We start from the raw sequence: 21,103 nt of genomic DNA, 5'->3' as shown, positions 1-21,103 counted from the left end.
CAGTATCAGAGATACGAGAGAGTGAGGAATGATTATCGCTCGGTGAAGAGGGAGGAAGAAGGTTTTTAAGAGAGCATTCTGGCCAAGGCAAAAGGTAACCTAAATCTTTTCCTTAGGTTCATCAGGAGCAAACTGTCAGTTAAAGATCACCTAATCAGGCAAGGGGACTCAGAGGGAAGAACTTTTGAGGAGGACAGTGAAATATGAGGATTTGAATGAGATTTTAAAAGAGGATAATGCTGCACCAGTGTTAGAAAGATGGGTGGGTGAGAAGGTTTGAAAATATAGATTAAAAGAAAAACATTATTTGGCTGTGAAAACAACTTGATGTACATAAGGCTCATGGACCTAATGAATTGTCTCCTCAGATGCCAGAGGAGTGTCTTGGGGCACTTGCTAGGCCTCTGTTCAGTAGAAATTTAGAGAAAGGGATGTTTCCAGGGATGTGCAGGAGGGAAATTTTGTGTCTGTCTTTAAAGAAATTGACCAAAAAATTGCTCTGACCTCCAGGTCTGTTTCATTGGTAAGTGCAGTTTGTACTATGCTTGAAAACATTATCATAATACAAATAAATGACTACCTACAAAGTAGAAACTTTCTAACTGGGAGACAACACAGCTTCAGAGAAAGAAGGTTTGGTTTTAGACCAGAGAGATGGATGGATAGGGTGTTTGTTTCTAGACCACCATAAAGCCTTTGACACTGTAACCCATTGGAAATTGATTTAGAAGATAGAACTACAGGCAGGAATAAGCGGTGAACTCCTTTTCTAGAATGAGAATTACTTCTATGGAAGAGAACAAAGAATGCATTGAAGGACATTTTCAGAAAGGGTTAAGGTTCTTGGGCTCTCTTCTATTCTTGGTATATGTAAATGATTTCCAAAAGGACTAGACCTGTACCTGAATATGTTTGCAGTTCAAGCCAGTTTCATGAAAGAAATAAGGAATGAAACACTTTTCTCAGCCAAAAGGGGACCTGGACAAACTCCAAAAGTGGGTATGATAAATAGATGATGTGATCCAATCCAAGTATGTTATAGGTAATAAGGACGGGACAGAGGAAAAATATTCCCCTGGTTTGAATACTACTTAGTGGGAAATAAGCTACAGGAAACAATGTGTGAGAGAGATCCAGAGGTCGACTTTGTACTCAATCTTTTGCTAGAGCTTCATATCAGGAAAATTGTAAAAGAAGTAAATTGTCTGTTGGCAAATATTAAAATTGCATTCAAAAGATATGTTTGATAAGTTATCCACAACATATAATAGATTGAAGTTGGACAGAAGTAGGCTATTGAAACAACTTCACCAATAAGGCAACATTGGACACTGCACCTAAAAGAAAAGAAAATGAGAATCAACCATTTTCCCTAACCATGCCCACCTTTCCTCACTACATCCTCCTTCCCTCTCCACACCCATGTTCCCTCAATATGCCCACCTTTGCTCTCCATGTCTACCTTCCCTCACCATACCCACCATCCCTTGCCTCTGAAAAGAGCAGCTAAGATGATATCAGAATTAAGAGGGCTGCTCTATGTATGATGAAGCTCTGAAGGCTACCTCTTGGAGGAGAAGAGAAAAGGCTAACCTAATAACAACCTTTTAAGTTAATCAAGTGGATGATATTGGTGGTTAGCAAATCTTCATGAGTTACATTACCAGATTTATCAGAGGCTGAGAAAGAGGATATTTAAGAAGGATGGTTTAGTGTAAGATAGTGGATGCTTGGAATAATCTAAGCAAAAAGACCATGAATGCTGGCATATTACAAAGATTTAAGAGTCTTCTTGAGGGGTCCCACAAGAATTTATTTCTCTCCCCTTAATGTACTAACACAGAATTAGAAAACTGAAATTTTAAAAGAATAGGTATTTTATACTTTCACTGCTCTGGTCCTCTTAAGGAATCTAATGGTTCCCACACTCATTTATAATCCAAGCTGATGTTTGATTCCACCAATTATGCATACATTTCACAAGCATTCTCCCTATATAGCTAGAAAAATTGGCTTGTTTGCCATTTCTCACATTAGTGAGCTAGTGCCAGGAACAGACTAAGTAATACACTTATTTTGTTTGCATCCACTCTCCAGTTGATAAATATTATTTATATTATATTTATTTATTATACTTAATCACCTTTTCCCATGTCAGCGAGGTAGCGCAAGGAAACAGACAAAGAATGGCCCAACCCACCCGCGGGATGCAGCGACAAAGTATTATATGTATATTATTATTATTATTATTTTGCTTTGTTGCTGTCTCCCGCGTTAGCGAGGTAACGCAAGGAAACAGACGAAAGAATGGCCCAACCCGCCCACATACACATGTATATACATACACGTCCACACATGCAAATATACATACCTATACATCTCAATGTACACATATATATATACACACACAGACATATACATATATACACATGTACATAATTCATACTGTCTGCCTTTATTTGTTCCCATCACCACCTCGCCACACATGGAATAACAACCCCCTCCTCCCTCATGTGTGCGAGGTAGCGCTAGGAAAAGACACCAAAGGCCCCATTCGTTCACACTCAGTCTCTAGCTGTCATGTAATAATGTACCGAAACCATAGCTCCCTTTCCACATCCAGGCCCCACACAACTTTCCTTGGTTTACCCCAGATCCTTCACATGCCCTGGTTCAATCCATTGACAGCATGTCGACCCTGGTATACCACATCGTTCCAATTCACTCTGTTCCTTGCACGCCTTTCACCCTCCTGCATGTTCAGGCCCCGATCACTCAAAATCTTTTTCACTCCATCTTTCCACCTCCAATTTGTTCTCCCACTTCTCCTTGTTCCCTCCACCTCTGACACATATATCCTCTTGGTCAATCTTTCCTCACTCATTCTCTCCATGTGACCAAACCATTTCAAAACACCCTCCTCTGCTCTCTCAACCATATTTTTTTTATTTCCACACATCTCTCTTACCCTTACATTACTTACTCGATCAAACCACCTCACACTACATATTGTCCTCAAACATCTCATTTCCAGCACATCCACCCTCCTGCGCACAACTCTATCCATAGCCCACGCCTCGCCACCATACAACATTGTTGGAACCACTATTCCTTCAAACATACCCATTTTTGCTTTCCGAGATAATGTTCTTGACTTCCAAACATTCTTCAAGGCTCCCAGAATTTTTGCCCCCTCCCCCACCCTATGATTCACTTCTGCTTCCATGGTTCCATCCACTGCCAGATCCACTCCCAGATATCTAAAACACTTTACTTCCTCCAGTTTTTCTCCATTCAAACTTACCTCCCAATTGACTTGACCCTCAACCTTACTGTACCTAATAACCTTGCTCTTATTCACATTTACTCTTAACTTTCTTCTTTCACACACTTTACCAAACTCAGTCACCAGCTTCTGCAGTTTCTTACATGAATCAGCCACCAGCGCTGTATCATCAGCGAACAACAACTGACTCACTTCCCAAGCTCTCTCATCCACAACAGACTGCATACTTGCCCCTCTTTCCAAAACTCTTGCATTCACCTCCCTAACAACCCCATCCATAAACAAATTAAACAACCATGGAGACATCACACACCCCTGCTGCAAACCTACATTCACTGAGAACCAATCACTTTCCTCTCTTCCTACACGTACACATGCCTTACATCCTTGATTAAAACTTTTCACTGCTTCTAACAACTTGCCTCCCACACCATATATTCCTTAAACCTTCCACAGAGCATCTCTGTCAACTCTATCATATGCCTTCTCCAGATCCATAAATGCCACATACAAATTCATTTGTTTTTCTAAGTATTTCTCACATACATTCTTCGAAGCAAACACCTGATCCACACATCCTCTACCACTTCTGAAACCACACTGCTCTTCCCCAATCTGATGCTCCGTACATGCCTTCACCCTCTCAATCAATACCCTCCCATATAATTTCCCAGGAACACTCAACAAACTTATACCTCTGTAATTTGAGCACTCACTTTTATCCCCTTTGCCTTTGTACAATGGCACTATGCAAGCATTCCGCCAATCCTCAGGCACCTCACCATGAATCATACATACATTAAATAACCTTACCAACCAGTCAACAATACAGTCACCCCCTTTTTTAATAAATTCCACTGCAATACCATCCAAACCTGCTGCCTTGCCGGCTTTCATCTTCCGTAAAGTTTTTACTACCTCTTCTCTATTTACCAAATCATTTTCCCTAATCCTCTTACTTTGCACACCACCTCGACCAAAACACCCTATATCTGCCACTCTATCATTAAACACATTCAACAAACCTTCAAAATACTCACTCCATCTCCTCACATCACCACTACTTGTTATCACCTCCCCATTTGCCCCCTTCACTGAAGTTCCCATTTGCTCCCTTGTCTTACGCACTTTATTTACTTCCTTCCAAAACATCATCTTATTCTCCCTGAAATTTAATGATACTCTCTCACCCCAACTCTCATTTGCCCTCTTTTTCACCTCTTGCACCTTTCTCTTGACCTCCTGCCTCTTTCTTTTATACCTCTCCCACTCATTTGCATTTCTTCCCTGCAAAAATCGTCCAAATGCCTCTCTCTTCTCTTTCACTAATAATCTTACTTCTTCATCCCACCACTCACTACCTTTTCTAATCAACCCACCTCCCACTCTTCTCATGCCACAAGCATCTTTTGCGCAAGCCATCACTGCTTCCCTAAATACATCCCATTCCTCCCCCACTCCCCTTACCTCCTTTGTTTTCACCTTTTTCCATTCTGTACTCAGTCTCTCCTGGTACTTCCTCACACAAGTCTCCTTCCCAAGCTCACTTACTCTCACCACTCTCTTCACCCCAACATTCTCTCTTTCTTTTCTGAAAACCCCCACAAATCTTCACCTTTGCCTCCACAAGATAATGATCAGACATCCCTCCAGTTGCACCTCTCTGCACATTAACATCCAAAAGTCTCTCTTTCGTGCGTCTATCATTTAACACGTAATCCAATAACGCTCTCTGGCCATCTCTCGTACTTACATACGTATACTTATGTATATCTCTCTTTTTAAACCAGGTATTCCCAATGACCAGTCCTTTTTCAGCACATAAATCTACAAGCTCTTCACCATTTCCATTTACAACACTGAACACTCCATGTATACCAATTATTCCTTCAACTGCCACATTACTCACCTTTGCATTCAAATCACCCATCACTATAACCTGGTCTCGTGCATCAAAACCACTAACACACTCATTCAGCTGCTCCCAAAACACTTGCCTCTCATGATCTTTCTTCTCATGCCCAGGTGCATATGCACCAGTAATCACCCCTCCCTCTCCATCAACTTTCAGTTTTACCCATATGAATCTAGAATTTACTTTCTTACACTCTATCACATACTCCCACAACTCCTGATTCAGGAGTAGTGCTACTCCTTCCCTTGCTTTTGTCCTCTCACTAACCCCTGACTTTACTCCCAAGACATTCCCAAACCACTCTTCCCCTTTACCCTTGAACTTTGTTTCACTCAGAGCCAAAACATCCAGGTTCCTTTCCTCAAACTATATATATATATATATATATATATATATATATATATATATATATATATATATATATATCTATCCCTGGGGATAGGGGAGTAAGAATACTTCCCACGTATTCCCTGCGTGTCGTAGAAGGCGACTAAAAGGGAAGGGAGCGGGGGGGCTGGAAATCCTCCCCTCTCTTTTTTTTTTTTTTTTTTTTTTCCAAAAAAAGGAACAGAGAAGAGGGCCAGGTGAGGATATTCCCTCAAAGGCCCAGTCCTCTGTTCTTAACGCTACCTCGCTATCGCGGGAAATGGCGAATAGTATGAAAAAAAATATATATATATATATATATATATATATATATCATTTATTTATTCATTAATTATACTTTGTCGCTTTCTCCCACATTAGCGAGGTAGCGCAAGGAAACAGACGAAAGAATGGCCCAACCCACCCACATACACATGTATATACATACACATCCACACACGTGCATATACATACCTATACATCTCAACGTATACATATATATATACACACTCACAGACATATACATATATACACATGTACATAATTCCTACTGTCTGCCCTTATTCATTCCTGTCGCCACCCCGCCACACATGAAATGACAACCCCCTCCCCCCACATGTGCACGAGGTAGCACTAGGAAAAGACAACAAAGACCACATTCGATCACATTCACTCTCTAGCTGTCATGTATAATGCACCAAAACCACAGCTCCCTTTCCACATCCAGGCCCCACAAAACTTTCCATGGTTTACCCCAGACGCTTCATGTGCCCTGCTTCAATCCATTGACGGCACGTCGACCCCGGTATACCACATCGTTCCAACTCACTCTATTCCTTGCATCCTCTCACCTCCTGCAAATTCAAGCCTCAATCACTCAAAATCTTTTTCACTCCATCTTTCCACCTCCAATTTGGTCTCCCACTTCTCCTTGTTCCCTCCACCTCTGACACATATATCCTCTTGGTCAGTCTTTCCTCACTCATTCTCTCCATGTGACCAAACCATTTCAAAACACCCTCCTCTGCTCTCTCAACCACACTCTTTTTATTTCCACACATCTCTCTTACCCTTACATTACTTACTCGATCAAACCACCTCACACCACATATTGTCCTCAAACATCTCATTTCCAGCACATCCACCCTCCTGCGCACAACTCTATCCATAGCCCACGCCTCGCAACCATACAACATTGTTGGAACCACTATTCCTTCAAACATACCCATTTTTGCTTTCCGAGATAATGTTCTTGACTTCCAAACATTCTTCAAGGCTCCCAGAATTTTTGCCCCCTCCCCCACCCTATGATTCACTTCTGCTTCCATGGTTCCATCCACTGCCAGATCCACTCCCAGATATCTAAAACACTTTACTTCCTCCAGTTTTTCTCCATTCAAACTTACCTCCCAATTGACTTGACCCTCAACCTTACTGTACCTAATAACCTTGCTCTTATTCACATTTACTCTTAACTTTCTTCTTTCACACACTTTACCAAACTCAGTCACCAGCTTCTGCAGTTTCTTACATGAATCAGCCACCAGCGCTGTATCATCAGCGAACAACAACTGACTCACTTCCCAAGCTCTCTCATCCACAAAGACTGCATACTTGCCCCTCTTTCCAAAACTCTTGCATTCACCTCCCTAACAACCCCATCCATAAACAAATTAAACAACCATGGAGACATCACACACCCCTGCCGCAAACCTACATTCACTGAGAACCAATCACTTTCCTCTCTTCCTACACGTACACATGCCTTACATCCTCGATTAAAACTTTTCACTGCTTCTAACAACTTGCCTCCCACACCATATATTCTTAAACCTTCCACAGAGCATCTCTGTCAACTCTATCATATGCCTTCTCCAGATCCATAAATGCCACATACAAATTCATTTGTTTTTCTAAGTATTTCTCACATACATTCTTCGAAGCAAACACCTGATCCACACATCCTCTACCACTTCTGAAACCACACTGCTCTTCCCCAATCTGATGCTCCGTACATGCCTTCACCCTCTCAATCAATACCCTCCCATATAATTTCCCAGGAACACTCAACAAACTTATACCTCTGTAATTTGAGCACTCACTTTTATCCCCTTTGCCTTTGTACAATGGCACTATGCAAGCATTCCGCCAATCCTCAGGCACCTCACCATGAATCATACATACATTAAATAACCTTACCAACCAGTCAACAATACAGTCACCCCCTTTTTTAATAAATTCCACTGCAATACCATCCAAACCTGCTGCCTTGCCGGCTTTCATCTTCCGTAAAGTTTTTACTACCTCTTCTCTATTTACCAAATCATTTTCCCTAATCCTCTTACTTTGCACACCACCTCGACCAAAACACCCTATATCTGCCACTCTATCATTAAACACATTCAACAAACCTTCAAAATACTCACTCCATCTCCTCACATCACCACTACTTGTTATCACCTCCCCATTTGCCCCCTTCACTGAAGTTCCCATTTGCTCCCTTGTCTTACGCACTTTATTTACTTCCTTCCAAAACATCATCTTATTCTCCCTGAAATTTAATGATACTCTCTCACCCCAACTCTCATTTGCCCTCTTTTTCACCTCTTGCACCTTTCTCTTGACCTCCTGCCTCTTTCTTTTATACCTCTCCCACTCATTTGCATTTCTTCCCTGCAAAAATCGTCCAAATGCCTCTCTCTTCTCTTTCACTAATAATCTTACTTCTTCATCCCACCACTCACTACCTTTTCTAATCAACCCACCTCCCACTCTTCTCATGCCACAAGCATCTTTTGCGCAAGCCATCACTGCTTCCCTAAATACATCTCATTCCTCCCCCACTCCCCTTACCTCCTTTGTTTTCACCTTTTTCCATTCTGTACTCAGTCTCTCCTGGTACTTCCTCACACAAGTCTCCTTCCCAAGCTCACTTACTCTCACCACTCTCTTCACCCCAACATTCTCTCTTTCTTTTCTGAAAACCCCCACAAATCTTCACCTTTGCCTCCACAAGATAATGATCAGACATCCCTCCAGTTGCACCTCTCTGCACATTAACATCCAAAAGTCTCTCTTTCGTGCGTCTATCATTTAACACGTAATCCAATAACGCTCTCTGGCCATCTCTCGTACTTACATACGTATACTTATGTATATCTCTCTTTTTAAACCAGGTATTCCCAATGACCAGTCCTTTTTCAGCACATAAATCTACAAGCTCTTCACCATTTCCATTTACAACACTGAACACTCCATGTATACCAATTATTCCTTCAACTGCCACATTACTCACCTTTGCATTCAAATCACCCATCACTATAACCTGGTCTCGTGCATCAAAACCACTAACACACTCATTCAGCTGCTCCCAAAACACTTGCCTCTCATGATCTTTCTTCTCATGCCCAGGTGCATATGCACCAGTAATCACCCCTCCCTCTCCATCAACTTTCAGTTTTACCCATATGAATCTAGAATTTACTTTCTTACACTCTATCACATACTCCCACAACTCCTGATTCAGGAGTAGTGCTACTCCTTCCCTTGCTTTTGTCCTCTCACTAACCCCTGACTTTACTCCCAAGACATTCCCAAACCACTCTTCCCCTTTACCCTTGAACTTCGTTTCACTCAGAGCCAAAACATCCAGGTTCCTTTCCTCAAACTATATATATATATATATATATATATATATATATATATATATATATATATATATATATATCTATCCCTGGGGATAGGGGAGTAAGAATACTTCCCACATATTCCCTGCGTGTCGTAGAAGGCGACTAAAAGGGAAGGGAGCGGGGGGGCTGGAAATCCTCCCCTCTCTTTTTTTTTTTTTTTTTTTTTCCAAAAAAAGGAACAGAGAAGAGGGCCAGGTGAGGATATTCCCTCAAAGGCCCAGTCCTCTGTTCTTAACGCTACCTCGCTATCGCGGGAAATGGCGAATAGTATGAAAAAAATATATATATATATATATATATATATATATATATATATATCATTTATTTATTCATTAATTATACTTTGTCGCTTTCTCCCACATTAGCGAGGTAGCGCAAGGAAACAGACGAAAGAATGGCCCAACCCACCCACATACACATGTATATACATACACATCCACACACGTGCATATACATACCAATACATCTCAACGTATACATATATATATACACACTCACAGACATATACATATATACACATGTACATAATTCCTACTGTCTGCCCTTATTCATTCCTGTCGCCACCCCGCCACACATGAAATGACAACCCCCTCCCCCCACATGTGCACGAGGTAGCACTAGGAAAAGACAACAAAGACCACATTCGATCACATTCACTCTCTAGCTGTCATGTATAATGCACCAAAACCACAGCTCCCTTTCCACATCCAGGCCCCACAAAACTTTCCATGGTTTACCCCAGACGCTTCATGTGCCCTGGTTCAATCCATTGACGGCACGTCGACCCCGGTATACCACATCGTTCCAACTCACTCTATTCCTTGCATCCTCTCACCTCCTGCAAATTCAAGCCTCAATCACTCAAAATCTTTTTCACTCCATCTTTCCACCTCCAATTTGGTCTCCCACTCCTCCTTGTTCCCTCCACCTCTGACACATATATCCTCTCTGACAGTCTGTCCTTACTCATTCTCTCCATGTGACCAAACCATTTCAATACACCCTCATCTGCTCTCTCAGCCACACTCTTTCTATTACCACACATGTCTCTTACCCTTTCATTACTTACTTGGTAAAACCACTTCACACCACTTATTGTCCTCAAACATCTCATTTCCAGCACATCCACCCTCCTCCACACAACTCTATCTATAGCCCATGCTTCGCAACCATATAACATTGTCAGAACCACTATTCCTTCAAACATACCCATTCTTGCTTTCCGAGATAATGTTCTTGCCTTCCACACACACACACACAAGGAATAGAGTGAATTGGAGCGATGTGGTATACCGGGGTTGACGTGCTGTCAGTGGATTGAATCAAGGCATGTGAAGCGTCTGGGGTAAACCATGGAAAGCTGTGTAGGTATGTATATTTGCGTGTGTGGACGTATGTATATACATGTGTATGAGGGTGGGTTGGGCCATTTCTTTCGTCTGTTTCCTTGCGCTACCTCGCAAACGCGGGAGACAGCGACAAAGCAAAGAAAAAAAAAAAATATATATATATATATATATATATATATATATATATATATATATATTTTCTTGCTTTGTCGCTGTCTCCTGCGTTTGCGAGGTAGCGCAAGGAAACAGACAAAAGAAATGGCCCAACCCACCCCCATACACATGTATATACATACGTCCACACACGCAAATATACATACCTACACAGCTTTCCATGGTTTACCCCAGACGCTTCACATGCCCTGATTCAATCCACTGACAGCACGTCAACCCCAGTATACCACATCGATCCAATTCACTCTATTCCTTGCCCTCCTTTCACCCTCCTGCATGTTCAGGCCCCAATCACACAAAATCTTTTTCACTCCATCTTTCCACCTCCAATTTGGTCTCCCACTTCTCCTCGTTCCCTCCACCTCCGACACATATATCCTCTTGGTCAATCTTTCCTCACTCATTCTCTCCATGTGCCCAAACCATTTCAAAACACCCTCTTCTGCTCTCTCAACCACGCTTTTTTTATTTCCACACATCTTTCTTACCCTTACGTTACTTACTCGATCAAACCACCTCACACCACACATTGTCCTCAAACATCTCATTTCCAGCACATACATCCTCCTGCGCACAACTCTATCCATAGCCCACGCCTCGCAACCATACAACATTGTTGGAACCACTATTCCTTCAAACATACCCATTTTTGCTTTGTGAGATAATGTTCTCGACTTCCACACATTCTTCAAGGCTCCCAGAATTTTCGCCCCCTCCCCCACCCTATGATCCACTTCCGCTTCCATGGTTCCATCCGCTGCCAGATCCACTCCCAGATATCTAAAACACTTTTCTTCCTCCAGTTTTTCTCCATTCAAACTTACCTCCCAATTGACTTGACCCTCAACCCTACTGTACCTAATAACCTTGCTCTTATTCACATTTACTCTTAACTTTCTTCTTTCTCACACTTTACCAAACTCAGTCACCAGCTTCTGCAGTTTCTCACATGAATCAGCCACCAGCGCTGTATCATCAGCGAACAACAACTGACTCACTTCCCAAGCTCTCTCATCCCCAACAGACTTCATACTTGCCCCTCTTTCCAAAACTCTTGCATTCACCTCCCTAACAACCCCATCCATAAACAAATTAAACAACCATGGAGACATCACACACCCCTGCCGCAAACCTACATTCACTGAGAACCAATCACTTTCCTCTCTTCCTACATGTACACATGCCTTACATCCTCGATAAAAACTTTTCACTGCTTCTAACAACTTGCCTCCCACACCATATATTCTTAATACCTTCCATAGAGAAGTACCAGGAGAGACTGAGTACAGAATGGAAAAAGGTGAGAACAATGGAAGTAAGGGGAGTGGGGGAGGAATGGGATGTATTTAGGGAATCAGTGATGGATTGCGCAAAAGATGCTTGTGGCATGAGAAGAGTGGGAGGTGGGTTGATTAGAAAGGGTAGTGAGTGGTGGGATGAAGAAGTAAGATTATTAGTGAAAGAGAAGAGAGAGGCATTTGGATGATTTTTGCAGGGAAAAAATGCAATTGAGTGGGAGATGTATAAAAGAAAGAGACAGGAGGTCAAGAGAAAGGTGCAAGAGGTGAAAAAGAGGGCAAATGAGAGTTGGGGTGAGAGAGTATCATTAAATTTTAGGGAGAATAAAAAGATGTTCTGGAAGGAGGTAAAGAAAGTGCATAAGACAAGGGAGCAAATGGGAACTTCAGTGAAGGGCGCAAATGGGGAGGTGGAAACAAGTAGTGGTGATGTGAGAAGGAGATGGAGTGAGTATTTTGAAGGTTTGTTGAATGTGTTTGATGATAGAGTGGCAGATATAGGGTGTTTTGGTCGAGATGGTGTGCAGAGTGAGAGGGTTAGGGAAAATGATTTGGTAAACAGAGAAGAGGTAGTAAAAGCTTTGCGGAAGATGAAAGCCGGCAAGGCAGCAGGTTTGGATGGTATTGCAGTGGAATTTATTAAAAAAGGGGGTGACTGTATTATTGACTGGTTGGTAAGGTTATTTTATGTATGTATGACTCATGGTGAGGTGCCTGAGGATTGGCGGAATGCGTGCATAGTGCCATTGTACAAAGGCAAAGGGGATAAGAGTGAGTGCTCAAATTACAGAGGTATAAGTTTGTTGAGTGTTCATGGTAAATTATATGGGAGGATATTGATTGAGGGTGAAGGCATGTACAGAGCATCAGATTGGGTAAGAGCAGTGTGGTTTCAGAAGTGGTAGAGGATGTGTGGATCAGGTGTTTGCTTTGAAGAATGTATGTAAGAAATACTTAGAAAAGCAAATGGATTTGTATGTAGCATTTATGGATCTGCAGAAGGCATATATATATATATATATATATATATATATATATATATATATATATATATATACATATATATTTTTATACTTCGTTGCTGTCTCCTGTGTTAGCGAGGTAGCGCAAAGAAACAGATGAAAGAATGGCCCAACCCACCCACATATACATGTATATACATACACGCCCACACACGCACAGATACATACCTATGCATTTCAGTGTATACATTGTTACGAATTCTTAGCCTGGCAGGGTCGCCAGTTTCATTTTTTTTACACATGATAACACTATCTTAAAGTCATGGTATTAAATCAAACACCAGTCTTAAAACTACTTATAATAAAAGAACTAAAGAGTACAAAATAACAGGAACACATGAATCAGGCACAAATCATATATGTTAACACTGAATATTAGTTTCCTTTATGACAATTTATCTCCAGTAACATGATTCAAGATACTCTTATTGTTAGATGCATATATGACAAGTTACAATACTGTATGACACTTGAACCTAAATGACAGAGGCAGTTCAACACCGTAGAATTTATATCGCGCACTTCATTCGGTTATGGGCTTTGGGACACTCGAAACTAAATAACAGAGGCAGTTCAACACCATAGAATTTACATCGCACACTTCACTTGGGGTACGGGCTTTGGGACAGAGGGAAAACCACTTACCTTGCTGGGCTAGAGAGGAATCGAGACTCAACTGGTGTCAGGGGTTTTTATTGCTACTAGGAACAACTTGCGTCCGCCCTGTTACCCTATGGTTTCACCCCTGATTGGCTATGGGCCTAAGGTCCAGTTGTGATTGGAGGAGGGTGGCTCCTAAGTGCCACTCCTACTTGGTTGGAGAGCCTCATGTCTGGCGTTGATTGGAGGAGGGGCTATAGTGAAACTGCTTGTTGGTTGGAGGATCCTAAGTCCGACCCACATCTTGCCTAAGGCTCAACCTCCTCTTATCCTGACAGTGACGACGATGTACAGGAGGCCATATCTCATAGGCTGACCTCCCATCTTGACCTCACCAGCCGCCAAGCCTGGGATGAAAGGTTCAAGTGTTTGGGTTAACTGGATTGATGGCCTGGCGCAACCCTCCTGACACCCGCGCGGTCATCTGGAAACTTCAGAGGTGTGGGAACTCAGCAGGCTTAATGGTCCTGCTCTCTCCTCAGTTGTCCTGCCTTAAAATATCACTTACACCATAACCACAAAGACACACACACATACATATATACACGAACATGTGGGCATACACACACACATGCTTGTAACACCTCCCCCCCTCCTTAAAGGAGAAAATTCCTGGAAGAGGAATTTTCTCACCTTAAGAGCGGGATAAACAGTTTGCTAACACATTATGTGCACCAGCAACATGATGAATATCTAGATTATACTCTTGAAGGAACAAGGCCCACCTGGTTAACCTTTGATTCTTATCTTGGAACTTGTTAACACATTTGAGGGGGTGATAGTCAGTATACACCCTGATAATATCGCCTGAAGGGCACAAGTATACATGAAAGTGTTGCAATGTAAGTATTAATGACAAGGGTTCCTTCCCAATGGTGGAATAATTCCTTTGGGCTTGATTGAATTTCTTACTAAAATAGCTTACGGGATGGCCAACCTTGTTTTCGTCCTCCTGCAAGAGGACAGCACCAGCTCCCACATTACTGGCATCTACTGCTAACTTGAATGGCTGGTCAAAATCAGGAGCCTGCAAAATAGGACTATTATAAAGTATGGATTTTAACTGATGAAAGGCTGTCTCACACTGCTCATTCCAAACATATCTAACATCCTTCAATAAATCTGTCAGAGGGGTTGCAAGTGTTGCAAAACTAACAGTGAACATCCAGTAGTACCCAACCATACCCATAAAACGTCTCAGTTCTCTTCTAGATCGGGGGGCACCCATCTGGGATAAAGCCTGGATTTTTGCAGTCGGTGGGGCCAGCTCACCTTGACTGATCACATAGCCCAAATACTGCACCTTGGCCTTCACAATTTCACATTTGTCCCAATTGAGAACAAGGTTAGCCTCATTCAAGACCGTCAGAACGTTGTCAAGTCTCTGTAGATGTTTGTCCCAACTCTGACTGGATATCACAATATCGCCCAGGGAGACAACACAACCAGGCAAGTCTCCGATGAGGATGCCCATAAGTCGTTGAAATGTGGCAGGAGCATTCTTCATGCCAAATGCATCACTTTACACGTATAAGTCCATCCTAACACTACAAAGGTGCTGATGTCTTGTGCTTTCTCCGTTAATCTAATCTGCCAGTACCCTTTTCTGAGATCTAATTTTGACAGGAAGCGAGCATTGCCAACACGATCTTTGCAATCTTCCACACGCAGCAGGAGGTAACTATCTGTTCTTGTCACCTCATTAACCTGGCGGTAGTCAATACAGAACCGATAGGTCCCATGGGGCTTGGGTATGAGAGTAACAGGGGAGCTCCACTCTGACTGACATGGTTCAATCAGGTCATGCTCAAGCATATAGTTCAGCTCATTGTGAAGAGTGGCTGCTCATTGTGGGCTCACCTGGTAAGGAGCTTGTTTGACAGGTCGGGCATCTCCTACATCTACATCATGGCTTGTGAGCGAGGTCTGTCCAGGTGTGCTTCAGAAAACCTCCGAGTGTTTTGACAGCAGGGCGGACATCTGCACATGTTGCTCCTACATTAGATGCAAAAGTTTTGCCTCCCACTTCCTGTCTGTGCCTCTGTTCAGCTCCCAGGTTTCCTAGGCACATGCAGCTACTTCGTCTTCCTCGTCACACACGGCTACCTCTACGTTGGATGATGCAGACTGGCACAATTGGTTCCAAAGGGGGTGGATCACGACTGAAATATGGCTTAAGCATGTTGACATGGCATAATCTCCGGCCTCTGCGCCTGTCAGGGGTACAGACAAGGTAATTTGAGTCTCCTACACTCCGGATAATGGTGTAGGGACCCTGAAAACAGGCAGCAACACCTCGTCGCCCATCTCGAAGCTTCTCAATTGAGACCGTCTCAGGCGATCTCGTCATCCATTCCTGAGTCTCTCTTGAATGGACACGAGACAAATCACCAGCCTCGCCCACACAGCTTCCTTTCATTGGTCTCATTCTCAGAGGACGCACTCAGTCTCTCCGTCTCAGCGGAGTCTACACCAGCACAGAGAGTGTCACACAACTTCCTTTCACAGGTCTCACTCTCAGGGAGTGTCTTCAGTTCCTCTGTCTCATTGGAGTCTACACCAGGGGAGAGGGTATCAAACAGCTTCCTCTCGCTGGTCTCATTCTCAAAGAATGCACTCAGTCTCTCTGTCTCAGTGGAGTCTACGCCAGCACAGAGGGTATCACACAACTTCCTCTCACTGGTCTCACTCTCAGAGAATGCACTCAGTCTCTGTCTCAACAGCTATGTTCTCAGTCACACAGCCTGCTGTGCCAGCTGTCATGGACCTGGCATCTTTGTACTTGGTGACTGTCTCTGGTACCTCTTCCTCAAGCTGCACTGCTTTCGTGGACTCCTCCAGTCCCGTAGGCAACACCAGCACTGGGTTCATCTTCCCACCTGCTAGGTCATTGCCTAACACAAAGTCCACACCTGAGACAGGCGACCTATCTACAATACCCACAAGAGCATGGCCTGTGAAGAGATATGTTTCTACCCTCACATCGACTAGTGGAGCTTCCTTGAGCCTCCACAGCCCGTATAACAAGACTTGGTTTCCAGACTCTCCTCGCGGCACCAAGCCATCCAACATCAGGGACTGCAGTGCACCAGAATTCTGTAATACGGTGACTTTTCATCGTACCCCACATCTACTAACATAGCCCTCAGACAGGAACGCATTGTAGTTCCCACGAAATGGATCCATAACTACAGATTGATCAAAACTCTCGCAACCCCTCACTTTCCTAAGAGCAGGGATAGCCTCACTTCTATTACTAGTTGACCCTAAAGTTGAGAAGAGACTCACCGGCCAACGCTTGGTAGAGTCTCTGGATTCCTTCACCCTAGCCCAGCAATCCTTCACCTGGTGACAGTGAAAACAAGCCTTAACTCTCTCGGAGTTGTTCCCCTGACTCTTATGAGTTACTGGCAGGTGAGCAGATTCAGGTGGGATTACATGACCTTTGGATTTCACTCTGCCGTCAAAATCCTTTGAACTTCTCCGCAGCAAGTTTGAGATTTAGGACGTACTCATCTGCTAGTTTCTCAGCCTCCTTAAAATTCCTCGCTTCTTAGTAATTATGTACTTCAGTACATCATGGGGTACACTGTCCTTACATTCCTCGAGTACAGTTAGTTTTAAGATTGCCTCAGCATCACAAGTTTGTTCGGAGTGTAGCCACTGCATGCATAATCTGAACTTTTCATGAAAGTGATCTAGGTAGTTTTGATAAGGACGCTTATTTTTAGCTCTAAATTTGAGTCGGTATGCTTCCAGATTTAAATGATAAGCATTCAGCACTGCCTGTTTCATAACTTCATAATCATTACACTGGTCACCAGTCAATGAGGCATATGCGGACCCAGCCTTACCAACGAGGTGGGGATGTGTCACAGCCGTTCAAGACGACTTTGGCCAAGAGAACTGATGGGCGCTCTGTTCAAACTTAAGGAAAAATGTAGTCATGTCATCTTCACAGAACTTTGGTACAAGATCTAAGTTGTTCAGCTGAGACAACACTGGTTCTGATGGTGAAGCTCTCCGTCATAATTTTTCAAGTTTGAAACCGAGCCTAGATTGTTCAGTCGGTTCCTTCTGCACTTGCATTTGTGCATTGACCTTAGCCATTTCTAGTTGGAGCCACCAGTATTTGGGACCTACATGAACATCACTAGAGATATGGGGAGGGATCGAGACTTTGGCCGACCTCAGTGATGGGACAGTATTGTCAACACTAATTTCAACATCAGGACAGCATCTACGATCTACTCACCAACAAAATGATTTATTAATAAAGTCTCCAACTGTACTTTACTAGCAATCCAGTCATAATTCTTTTTTAACCTATCCATAACAAGCCTCAGCTCATAACTTGTTAAAGATTTAATGTCCTTGGGAGAGGGCTCAGATCGACAGAAATGGTCAACATCAGCGTTGCTGGTCAACGGCATGATTAACGAATCGAGGAAAGAGATTCCGTTAAGGCAAGAAATATCCTGGGGCAAGGTCGCCAAATTTTTTATGTTACGAATTCTGAGCCTGGCAGGGTCGCCAATTTCTTTTTGTTACACAACACAGGGTAACACTGTCTTAAAGTCATGGGAGTAAAGCAAACACCAGCATTAAAACTACCTATAATAAAAGAACTAAAGAGTAGAAAATAACAGAAACACATGAATAAGGCACAAATCATTTACATTAACACTGAACATGAGTTTAACATTCCAGGTAAGATTTCAAACCAGATCTCTTTTCTTTATGACAACTTCAGTAACATGATTCAAGATACACGTATTGTTAGACACTTCTGTGACAAGTTACAATACTCTATGACACTCGAAACTAAATGACAGAGGCAGTTCAACACCGTAGAATTTATATCGCGCACTTCACTCGGGTTGTGGGCTTTGGGACAGAGGGAAAACCACTTACCTCGCTGGGCTAGAGAGGAATCAGTGGATGTCAGAGGTTTTTATTGCAAGTAGGAACGACTTGCATCTGCCCTGTTACCCTACAGTGCCACCCTTGATTGGCTATGGGCCTAAGGTCCAGTTATGATTGGAAGAGGGTGGCTCCTAAGTGCCACTCCTACTCGGCTGGAGGCCTCATGTCCGATGGCGATTGAGGGAGGGGCTATAGTGAAACTACTGTTTGGTTGGAGGATCCTAAGTCCGACCCACATCTTGCCTAAGGCTCAACCTCCTCTTGTCCTGACAGTGATGATGATGTACAGGAGGCCATATCTCGTAGGCTGACCTCCCATCTTGACTTCACCAGCTGCCAATGCTGGGATGAAATGTCCAAGTGTTGGGGTTAACTGGATTGATGTCCTGGCACGACCCTCTTGACACCCGTTCGGCCATCTGGAAACTTCAGAGGTGTGGGAATACAGCAGGCCTAATGGTCTTGCTCTCTCCTCGGTTGTCCTGCCCAAAAACATCACTTACAGTATAACCACAAAGACACACACACATACCATACAACTATACACGAACATGTGGGCACACACGTTTGTAACGACATACATATACATACACAGACAAATACATATATACACATGTACATATTCATACTTGCTGCCCTCATCCATTCCCATCGCCACACCACCACACATGATATGGCACCCCCCTCCCCCAGCACGCACGTGAGGTAGCACTAGGAAAAGACAACAAAGGCCACATTCGTTCACACTCAGTCTCTACCTGTCATGTGTAATGCACTGAAACCACAGCTCCCTTTCCACATCTAGGCCCCACAAAACTTTCCATGGTTTACCCCAGACACTTCACATGCCCTGGTTCAAACCCATGACAGTATGTCGATCCCGGTACACCACATCATTCCAATTCACTCTATTCCTTGCACGCCTTTCACCCTCCAGCATTTTCAGGCCCCGATCACTCAAAATCTTTTTCACTCCTTCCTACTGCCTCCAATTTGGTCTCCCACTTCTCCTCGTTCCCTCCACTTCTAACACATATATCCTCTCAATCAATCTGTTCTCACTCATTCTCTCCATGTGACCAAACCGTTTCAATACACCCTCTTCTGCTCTCTCAACCACACTCTTTATATTACCACACATCTCTCTTACCCTTTCATTACTTACTCAATCAAACCACCTCACACCACATATTGTCCTCAAACATCTCATTTCCAAAACATCCACCCTCCTCTGCACAACCCTATCTTTAGCCCACGCCTCGCAACCACATAACATTGTTGAAACCACTATTCCTTCAAATGTACCCATTTTTGCTTTCGGAGATAATGGTCTCGCCTTCCACACATTTTTCAATGCTCCCAAAACCTTCACCCCCTCCCCAACTCTATGACTCACTTCTGCTTCCATGGTTCCATCCACTGTTAAATCCACTCCCAGATATCTAAAAGACTTCACTTCCTCCAGTTTTTCTCCATTCAAACTTATGTTCCAGTTGGCTTGTCCCTCAACCCTACTGTACCTAATAACCTTGCTCTTATTCACATTTACTCTCAGCTTTCTTCTTTCACACACTGTACCAAACTCAGTCACCAGCTTCTGTAATTTATCACCCGAATCAGCCACCAGCGCTGTATCATCAGCGAACAACAACTGACTCATTTCCCAAGCCTTCTCATCCATAACTGACTGCATACTTGCCCCTCTCTCCAAAACACTTGCATTTACCTTCTTAACACCCCCATCCATAAACAAATTAAACAACCATCCACTGCAGTACCATCCTAACCCTTCCCCTTGCTGGCTTTCATCTTCCAGAATGCTTTCACTACCTCTTCTCTGTTGACCGAACCATTCTCCCTGACCCTCTCACTTTGCACACCACCTCGACCAAAACTCCCTATATCTGCCACTCTATCATGAAACACAATCAACAAACCTTGAAAATACTCACTTTATCTCCTTGAAAATACTCACTTTATCTCCTTCTCATGTCACCACTACTTGTTATTTCCTCCCTATTAGCCCCCTTCACCGACATTATTATTTTCATACATAATCGCTGTTTCCTGCATCAGCAAGATAGCACCAGGAAACAGATGAAGAATGGCCCCCCCACTCATTATACACATACATGTACATAAATACCACATATACACAGACATTACATACATACACATATACATATTCATACTTGCTTGCCTTCATCTATTCTTGTCTACCCCACTCCACAGGAAACCAGTGAGATGGCATTAAGAACAGACTAAGCCTTAGAAGAATATCCTCACTTGGTCTCCCTCTCTGTACATAGATATACATACACACACATACGTACATATGTACATATTCATACTTGCTCACTATCATCTGTCCCCAGTGACACCCTGCCCCACAGGAAACACCATAGATGCATGAAAGAA

At 43.1% G+C, this 21,103-nt stretch overlaps 1 protein-coding gene across 1 annotated transcript in view; it reads left to right on the top strand.

The window, feature by feature from the left end:
• mib2 (mind bomb 2) overlaps positions 1 to 21,103 on the top strand; it is a 330,213-nt gene that overhangs the window by 270,493 nt on the left and 38,617 nt on the right. The window lies entirely within an intron of this gene.

This window comes from Panulirus ornatus, chromosome 1 (genome assembly GCF_036320965.1).
Source record: "Panulirus ornatus isolate Po-2019 chromosome 1, ASM3632096v1, whole genome shotgun sequence".
NCBI classification, from domain to species: Eukaryota; Metazoa; Arthropoda; class Malacostraca; order Decapoda; family Palinuridae; genus Panulirus; species Panulirus ornatus.
Note: the sequence above shows the minus strand (reverse complement) of the source record. Positions and strands in the feature narration are given on the sequence as shown.